General features: G+C 35.6%; 1 non-coding gene across 1 annotated transcript; it reads right to left on the bottom strand.

The window, feature by feature from the left end:
* Positions 1 to 766: 766 nt before the first annotated feature.
* LOC116889456 lies at positions 767 to 877 on the bottom strand. Its single transcript, XR_004386413.1, has one exon. It is a non-coding gene; the product is annotated as a U6 spliceosomal RNA (small nuclear RNA).
* Positions 878 to 10624: the final 9747 nt, after the last annotated feature.

Here is a 10624-nt window from a genome sequence, read left to right as displayed (position 1 = left end):
TAGATGCTAAACCCAGAGACTGTTGCTGATGCCAAGAAGTGCTTGCTGACAGAAGTCTAGGATGTCTGCTGAGAGTTTCTATAAGCACCTTACCCATAGAGATGCAGATACTCACAATGATTGGCCTGACCCCAATGGAAGAGCTAGGGTAAGAACTAAAGGAGCTGAAATGGATTGCAATCCTCTAGGAAGAACAACAATATCAACTAAACAGACCATCCAGAACTACCAAAGACTACATCACCAACCAAGGAGTGTACCTGGAGTGATCCATGGCTCCAGATACATATGTAACATAGGATGGCCTTATCTGACATCAGTGGGAGGGGAGGCCCTGGATCCTGTGGAGGCTTGATTCCCCAGAGTAGTGTAATGCTAGAGCAGTGAGGCAGGGGTTGGTAAATGGGTAGAGGAGCACCCTTTTAGAGGCAAAGGAGGGCTAGAGTGCGAATGGAATGGGGGCTTGTGGAAGGGTAACTAAGAAGGAGTATGTCAATTGCCATGTCAAATAGCATGTTTAATAATAACAATAATAATAATAATAATAATAATAATAATAATAATAATGACTCAAAAAGGAACAAATTTGTGCTAGCATCAATGGGAAGAAAAAACACTACTCCTTTTAAAATGGATTCAAAATGTATGTCTGTATTTTGATTTGTAGGTATTGTATTTAATATTTTTATATTTATGTTCATCAAGAGTATTGTTTTCTTTGTTGTTGTTGTATTTTTACCTGACCTGGTTTTTATAGTAATAGAGTTATTAAGAAAGATATTTGGAAAATTTGTATGTCAGCCTTGTTCAGAAGCCATGCTAATCTACTTACTGCATTGTTCCAATTTTAGTATGCATGCATATTAAGGAAAAACATAATTGAATTATTTCACATGGAACCATGACAATGGGGGGTAAGGAAGCTATGGAATTGTTACTGTTTTTGCTTCTCATTGTGACAAGTTATAAAATAACACAAAAGGAAAAGGATACTTTGTTATAGTCCAATGTAGTTTTCTGTATTTTCTATAGCATGGAGACTAATTTTATTCCTTATCTTCCTGTTGGTTGAGTCAGCTTTTCAATCCTTTCATGATTCATGGTTATAGAGATCCAATAATCTGTTTTGTTTCCACTTTGAAAATATTTATTTGGTTCTTCCTCAAAAATTAAATTTTAAAAATTAAGCATTAATCTTAACATTTCACCACCATCTTCTATTTTGTTTCCCCAAAACAATATAATTATCTTTTGTATTTCTTTCTTAATCTCTTTCTGGTGGATAGATATTTGTTGGCACATAATGGAAGGTATTATACATGGCTCTGTCCTATTTTGTAAATGCAATATTTTAAAATAAAAAAGAAATCAACTTAAATAAAAGACCCTGACACAATTCAAAACCATTCCTTCATAGTAAAGGTATCAGAAAATGTCAAAAAGATTCTCAATGAATGCAGGAATATTTAATAAAAGATAACTTTTGATAGAGTGACACAAACACATTAATATTTAACAAATTGAATAATTTGTATTGTGCAGAATATTGGCAAATAACCAATCATATTGCAAATTCTGTCACTAGAGATGATAAAACATTCACTATGTGGCAACAGAGTATCTGTGAAGCAAAGGACAACTTATTATCTCCTATTCAAAAACACTTGTACAAATTGTAAATTCCTAAAATTTCTTGTTCAAAGACTTTTAATGAAATAAAGGCATATCAATAGGTATTTAGATAACCTAAAGTCTGAGAACATTTTGTTGGTTTGCCAAGTGACTTAGCATAATATGTGAACATTGAACCATTAAGCTATACCTCAAGGAATAAAGATTTTTATGCCTTTTATAGTCAGCCAATATTCACTATACACTCCTGAAGGACCTGAAAAGATCTTCAATGTTTCTACTGCATTATTATTATTATTATTATTATTATTATTATTATTATTATTATATCTTTTTACAGTCCAATTGTTATTCTTCTGGTCCACCCTCCTACAGTTCTTCATCCCATTTCTCCTCCCATGTCTCCAAGAAAATGTCCCCACCCCTACTCCACCATGCCTCTCCACTCCCTGTGTCTTAAAGTCTCTTGAGGGTTAAGTGCATCATCTTCTATCACTGAAGTCAGAACTGAAGTCAGAACAGACAGTCCTCTGCTACACACACACACACATACACACACACACACACATATATATATATATGTGTGTGTGTGTATGTATGTATGTATGTATGTTGGGGGGCCTTATTATCAGCTTGTGTGTACTGCCTGGTTGGTGGCTCAGTGTCTGAGAGATCTCGGGATTCCAGGTTAGTTGAGACTGATCGTCTTCCTATGGGTTCGTTCTACTCCCCAGCTTCTTCAAGCTTTTCCTAACTCAACCATGGGAGTCCCCTGCTTCTGTCCATTGGTTGAATGTAAGTATCAGCATTTGACTATTTCAGCTACATTTTGGTCCTCTCCCTTGGCTATGATAGGCTCCTGTCCATAAGCACACCATAGCATCAGTAATATTAGTAATAGTAATAGGCCTTGGAGCCTCCCCTTGAGCTGGGTCTCAATTTGGGCTAGTCAATGAACCTCCTTTCCCTCAGTCTTTCCTCCATTTTAGTCCCTACAGTTGTTTTAGCAGAAAGAATGGAAACAGGCAACCTTGTTGAGTAAGAGTTTGGAGTTCCTCTGTAATGTACCAAAGACCTGGGAGGTGAGAGGTGCTCAGGACTCAGAGGTAGGGACCTTAGATGAAATGCCCAACGGTGCAGAGAGTGAACTTATATAGTCTGTCTACAGTAGAAAGACAGGGCATCAAGTGGAGGGATGAGGTTGCCATCTCATAGTCCACACTCTGACCCAAAATTGTCCCTGTCTAAAAGTACTGCAGGGACAAAAATGACTCTTCTAGAAAGTTTTTCTTGTTTGTTTATGTTCGTTTGTTTATTTATTTATTTTTAACTGTTGTTTTGTAAGTTACATCCAAGTTTGAAGTCCTCATACTCTGAAATAGGCCTATCCTGGCAGCAGAAACAGGTAGCCATTTTCACTGGCTTCTTTATTATGATGTCATAAATCCCCTCATCATTTGTTGCCACAGGTACCATCTTGGGCCCACAGTAACAGCATCAGTCTGCTTATTCACACCTACCAGGTAACATTTTTTCTAACTTTCTCTTGACTTTGAAAACTTTTAGTAGATTTTATCTGGGTTTTGATATTCTGCTTTACTATTATTCAGCAATACATTGTGTCCCCCCTGGGATTACAGGCTACTCAGGGTATCTTGGCTTGACCAAGAAGGCTCAGAATGCAAAAAAGATGGGTGGGAGAAGGAAAGCTTACCTGTATGGTTCAGGAGTCTGATGAAGGCAAAGTAAAAGCAGTAGGAGAGTAGAGGTTCCCTGGAATAGTTGGATGCTAGAGGCATCTTGACTTGGTCCAGAAATCTCACAAAGATAATTCTTAAATTTTATATTTATGAATCAAAATTTCCTTGTTTGAGCCTCAATATTTAAATTCTAATACCATAAATTTCCTACCTGGTTCATAGGCACTAATTACATAAAGTCAGGACTCTGATAAATTACATATGGTTTGGTCTATCAATATTCATATGTCCAGTTTTTCAGGCTTATATTTTCGCCTTCTGTTGGTACCCTTTCCAAATAACCATCTCTCCTTTTCTGTTCATCATGAGTGTCTAATAAAATGTTAGATGATGAGATGTGAGATCTTATAATATTTTGACAGATGTTTCTATAGCTTTATTTCCATATTCTTATGCTTATATAATGTATGTTAGTTGCTTTATTTATATTTTCAACTATAGGCCTTCTTCTTTTTAGAATTTAATCATTGCTTTGGGATTTATTTTAGCATTTCCTTGTGTGCTGTTAAGATTTATTAGCATAACTCCTCAAAGTTTATTCATTTCTTATATCCGTAATCTATATGTGCATTAAAACATGTCAAATACAGAGGTGAAAGCTACCAGCAAACCCCTGAACTGAAAACAGGACCCCCTTTGGGGAAATTAGAGTAAGGATTGAAAGACCTGAAGGGGCTTGCAACCCCATAATAACTACAATGCCAACCAGAGCTTCCAGGGACTAAACCACTACCCAAAGACTGTACATGGACTGGCCCAACTCCAATTGCATATGTAGCAGAGAATGGCCTTGTTGGGAGAAGCCCTTGGCCTTCTTCCAGAGAAGAAAATTAAAGGCATCAAGAATGTGGAGCATGCCTTCAAGTAAAAAAAAAAAAAAAAAAAAAAAAAAAGAAACACCTTTTACTCTGATTTCTGTTTTCTCTTCTAGTTCAAGTGAAATCTAACACTTGTGTTTGTATTTAATGCCCCAATTCTTTCAAAGTATCAAACTACAAAGAACCTGTGTCCAGCTTGGTTGCATTTCTAAGTTAGATGCCACAGGCCCTGAATATTCTAGGTTATTCTGTTACAAAATTAAAAGGCCATCTCAAGTCTGACTCATCATTAGCACTCAGCCAATAACATCATATTTTAATTTTATACTTGTGATATATAATTATTTTCTTCTTGTGACTATAATAATTTTTATACACTACTCATGTTTCAATCCCTATGACCAACATTGCTTATCAGATATAATTGTTATTGTTTTAGAATATTATCAAAATAAATGTTAACACGATTAATATTACTACTGAAGCACATTACAAAGTTCTGTTAGTTTTAGCTCAAAGGTAAAGTGTTGTCATTCACACAGAAATATAACAGAAAATATTCAATCTGATTTAATTTTTTTGGAGCTTCTATAAAGTCTTTCTGCTGACAGTCCTGTGAAAAAGTAAGAATCTCTCTCTCTCTCTCTCTCTCTCTCTCTCTCTCTCTCTCTCTCTCTCTCTCTCTCTTTCTCAGAAACACACACACACACACACACACACACACACACACACACACACAAAGACACAGACACACACCCCTATGGCAAGTCAGCCCCTCTGGAGCAGCACAGGCTTAGACTATGTTGTAGCAGCATCAGTAGGAGCAGCTGGAAGCAGTGCCTGGTCAGAGAGCAATTAAAAAGACCAGAAATATATTAGCTGATTGGGTGTTGCCTGACTCTATACAACACCTGATGTGGGCACACCAATCTGGTGCTAGGTTATTGTTTTTCCTCACATCTTATCCTCACAAAGTAACAAAATCAGATAAAAGATAATGATACTTTAATTAGAGATTCATTAAACAAAGCCATATGCACTCAAGGTTGAAATATAATTTTCAGAAAGTAGGTAACACAGAAGATGATGCGCTGTATATTTTAAAGACGTTTCTATGAATACTCATGAAGTGGGACCACATTCATGGGGTAAAGTTATACTTTTCCCCTCACAAACAAAGACGGATTAGACCTCACATCTATGATATTTCACTCATAATCTTTTAGAGAAGAATAAATGTGTATAATAAAAACTACAGTGAAAATAATATTGCAATGAAGCTAGAGACATTTTGAGCATGAAAACTGCATATCAGTATATCATATAAGACAATGCTCTGACATCTTATTTTATAAGCCAAAAGAAATCTTTTTGTATCTTCAAAGTTGATTAAACCCAAAGGGGATTTCTGACTAACAAGGGACATGAATGTTCAGAAACAATTGTAAGTATTTGGTTTTGTTGTTGTTTGTTTGTTTGTTTGTTTGTTTTGTTGATTTTGAATACTTCATATCTAACTCCTGTCATACCTGTAACATTCCTTTCTCAAAATATGTATTCTTTTAAGTTTATATGAGAGGAGCGGAAGAATGCTCTTCCATTAGAAACTTTTATTCTGAAGAGTTATGCAGATAGTAGCCCCAGCATCCATTTTCCTTATGTTGGCAGAGTAATAAAGGTGTGTTAGAATGAGTATTGGATCCTGTTGATATGAAAGTTTCATGGACATGGGCCAAACTTTTTCTGAGACCATTCTACTTGTCATTTTCAATTGTTTCTCAATATAGGATGTTTTGGGATTTGTTTTGTGAAAAGTTGGCCAGCACTGGATCCTGTTCTTCTAACTACTAATATAAGATTAAAGGGATAAAAGGAATCAATGGTGCCCACATTATACAAATAGTGATTGAATAAAGGTAAATTTAATAAGAACAGAACAGCAGGCATAAAATGAGAAAAAGTTAGTCATATTGGGGAAAAAGCAGAAAATATAGAGTCTTCCATGTCTTGGAGTGGAAGAAGGATTCACAGGATAAGTTTGAGGATGACTATTGCAGATTCAGCTGTGATAGACATTTTCTAAAATAATAATGGAGTAGATATTAAGCAGAGAGCTGTACTTTTGTTTACATAAAGTCAGACAAAGTGGGATAGCACAGGAAAATATAAGCACAATTATTGTCAATACATCTTTCATTAGGATAATTCCAAAATCAGAAACAATAGGTTATAGATTTGCTTACCTGTATTTGACATGTACGAGTTTTGAAGACAAAGTCCAGTCCTTAATTGGTTTACTCGCCTACCACGATAATGTTGGGTATTATTTTTCTTGATAAATGAAGTTTTCATTTGGACAAGTGAACATAGTAATTTTCTGGAGTTTGACAGATATTAAAATATTGCTTTTTTAAATGGTTGAAGCTGGTCTCCAGAATACCTGTCATTACAGGTAATTAACAGAATCAGAATCTCTGGGAGACCTGGGGAATCAGTCACTAGTAGAATTTTGATATTCATTTTACATAGGAACATCTGAATGACCAACTAACTTTGTAGGAACTAAAATAAATATATTCTCTACCTAAAATAGTTACAAATGACAGTTTGATCCATTCTTAGTGGAATTATTTTTTCTAGTTTTAACACCATTTATTGAAGATGCTATTTTTTTTATTTTGTCATTTCCACTTTTAACTTTCCTCCATTCAACTCCTCCCACACTTCTTTATTTTTAAATTTTATTAGATATATTTCTTTACTTACATCTCAAATGTTATTCCCCTTCGGTTTCCTGTCCATAAGCCCCCATCCCTTCCCTCCCCATCCCCCATACGGGTATTCCCCTTATATACCTTACTGCCCCCCCCATATTCCCCTGCACTGGGAGTCCAACCTTGGCAGGACCAAGGGCTTCCCTTTCCACTGGTGTCCCAACAAGGCTATTCTCTGCTACATATGCAGTTGGAGCCCTGGGTCAGTTCATGTACAGTCCTTGGGTTAGTGGTTTAGTCCCTTGAAGCTCTGGTTGGTGAACATTGTTGTTTTTATGGGGTTGCAAGCCCCTTCAACTCTTTCAATACTTTCTCTAATTCTCCCCAAGGGGGTCAGTCCTGTTCTCAGTTCGGTGTTTTGCTGCTAGCATTGACCTCTGTATTGGACATGCTCTGGATGTGTCTCTCAGGAGAGATCTATATACAGTTCCTTTCAGCATGCATTTTTTAGCTTCATCAATCTTATCTGGTTTTGGTGGCTGTATATGTATATGGGTCACATGTGGGACAGGCTTTGAATGGCCAATACTTGAGTTGCTGCTCTAAACTTTGCTTCCATATCCCCTCCTATGAATATTTTCCCCCTTTTAAGAAAGAGTGGGGGTACCCGCATTTTGGTCATCCTTCTTGAGATTCCTGTATTCTGTGGATTGCATCTTGGGTAATTCGAGCTTATTGGCTAATATCCACTTATCAATAAGTGCATACCAAGTGTATTTTTCTGTGAATGAGTTACCTCACTCAGGATGATATTTTCTAGTTCCATCCATTTGCCTATGAATTTCACGAAGTCATTTTTTTTGATAGCTGAGTAGTACTCCGTTGTGTAGATGTGCCACAATTTTGGAGTCCATTCCTCTGTTAAAAGGGCATCTGAGTAATTTCCAGCTTCTGGATATTATAAATGAATCTGCTACGAACATAGCAGAACATGTGTCTTTGTTGTATGTTGGAGCATCTTTTGGTTATATGTCCAGGAGAAATTAAAAAAAAGGTGTATGCCACCATGCCATGCTCCTCACCCACTCTTCTCTTACTTAGTTGAGCATTCATGAGCTCTTTTTCTCTATTACTATGCATAGATTCATAAATAAAACCTGCTGAGTGCCTTTAGAGTTATATATATATATATATGTGTGTGTGTGTGTGTGTGTGTGTGTGTGTGTGTGTGTGTGTGTGTGTGCACATCTTCAAGACTCACCTTTAAGAGAAATAACTCTTTTTATTCTCTTAGTATTTAATATTTTCTTCCATTTCTTTGTTTAGGGTGTGATCCTATATAAGAGAATTCCCTCTTCCATGGTAGCATTTTTATTAATGTTGTTTATTGATGTGGGTCTTGTTTAGGAATCAATATTTTTATGGTACCACGGATGTGTATCTTCTCTGTTATTTCTAGGAGACAACGTCACACTGTAAAAATTCTGGTCCTCTAAGCTATTATATAGTGTTTTCTCCTTTCTTGTGCAATATTCTCTAAGCAGAAGTTGCATTGTAGAGGAACCCACAGGCAACTGTATTTTGACAAACTTTGCTTTTTGTAGTGATCTCTATCTCATGCAAAAGAAACTGTCTTGATGGGGAGTAAGAGATAATGTTATTGCTGAATATAAGAATAAGTATTTAGAATGCAGCTAAGAGTTATGCTGGTCTAGAAAATGACTACAGTAGGTATTCCTCTAGGGTCCATGATCCCACTAGTCATAGGTTATATAAATTTCCAGTACAAGGCATGATTCATCTCCTGTTGAGGGAAACTTAAGCCCAATTTGGGAGCTATTAATTACTGTAAAAATATGAGTACCACTATTGCTAGTCATTTGTATGGATCACAGGCATCAATTCTTAGGAGGACTCTTGATTAATTTTCTCTTCTAGTAGCTTGCATAGCAGCATTTTTACTATGAGAGCTAGTTCTCAAGGAGAAGGCTTCTGGGTCAGATGCATATCTAATACTTTGAGTCCTGTATACAAAATTCATGGTATCTCCAGCAATAGAGAATTACATTAAACATCTGAGAGGCAAAATGGGGCAATGGGAATCATCGATATAGTTTGATGAGTCTCTTGGACCTCAAAAGGATGTTTGTACTGCTTGCTGGTTGTATTTTTTGTATGATCTCTGGTTATTGACAGCCTCAGTGTTAGACCAAGTGTCATGACTTCATTTGGTGTGTGTGTGTGTTTCCATCTATTTGAGAATTATTATTTTTAGGTAAATATAAAATAAATATGACAATAGCTTTTAAAAACATCTTTAGTATTGTTTTCCCTCCTTCCTTTCTCTAATTCTGTAGTGATACCTGCCATCTCCCCCCATGCATACATCCAATATTTTACTTGTTTTTGTTGGTTATACTTTTCTGGTAGGTGTTAAGGACATGTAGGTAGCCATATATCCCCCTCAACTAATTGTTAATGTCAAATAACACTTTGTGAGAGTTGCTCTTAGAGACTAACAAAGAGTTTCTAGTCTCTAGTCTGTGTCATGGACAAGGATAAGCCAGGATTTTCCTGATCCTTAGAAATGAAGGAAGCATGTCTCTCTCAAAATGAATCTCCTCTTTTCAACATAAGCACCAGTTAATGTCGATTATCTGAAATGTCTTTGTTCTGTCTGATCAAAAGTCTAATTGATTTAATAAAATCAGAGAGCCCTCGTGAGGCATATTATACCCTGGTTTAGGGCTAAATTGAATAACAGGGTAAACATAAGAGCTATCCTTTAAACTATTTACCATATTAAGTTTCAGCATGCAAACTTTGTTGATGATTATTAAGAAAGATATTTTCCCTGGCTTTGAAGACGAAGTCATGGATTTTAGTCATAATTTGCATTTAGCTTTTGAAGCATAAATAGAAACAGGTTACTAAATAATTTAAATGTTAATAAAATTTGGTTTTGTAAGTATTTAAGCATCTGACAAACTTATGAGAAACCATGTCTCTCAATACAACATAAAATCTGTGTTCTTTAAATGAGTTTATATAAATGCTTCCAAGAAGAGATAAACTCGTGACCCTTAAATGATGGGTTGCTCTTACCTGGAGCCTTCCCTAATGGTATACAATACTTTATTCTTTGAAGTTTATATCATTCCAAAAACTTTCAGCTGAGGCATATACCTATGAACAATAAAATTAAAACAACTCAAATTGTTTTGAGTAGATTAAAGACAACATTTTTAATAACTATATCATTATTATGCTATCTTAGTATACAAATGTAAAGTCACTTAAAGTTCCATTTTTCATTGACTGAAAACTATACGGCATATGTCTTTTAATAATTGTGGTTTTAAAATACAGCAATTGTTTCACGAGAGTATTGATTTTAAATGGAAATCCATTCTTTGTTTGAAATTATAGGAGATCCATATTTTTTTTCAGCTTTGTATATCATCTCATGGCAAATCAGCTGATTTCATCAAGTTGTCATCTCAGCTTATACCAATGCCCAGTAATGTAAGTTTGTGCAAATACCATGAACCAGATTAAGAGAAAACTTAAACTTGAATACATACCAAACATTTTTTTTAAAACATTGTCTTTTTCCACTGGTTTGCTCAAAATATTTTGGAAAACATCGATCTTGTTTTGTAAACTGCCTCAATTATGGAAAATTTTTGAGAAGTTAAAT

This window comes from Rattus rattus, chromosome X, assembly GCF_011064425.1.
Source record: "Rattus rattus isolate New Zealand chromosome X, Rrattus_CSIRO_v1, whole genome shotgun sequence".
In the NCBI taxonomy this organism is placed as follows: Eukaryota; Metazoa; Chordata; class Mammalia; order Rodentia; family Muridae; genus Rattus; species Rattus rattus.
Note: the sequence above shows the minus strand (reverse complement) of the source record. Positions and strands in the feature narration are given on the sequence as shown.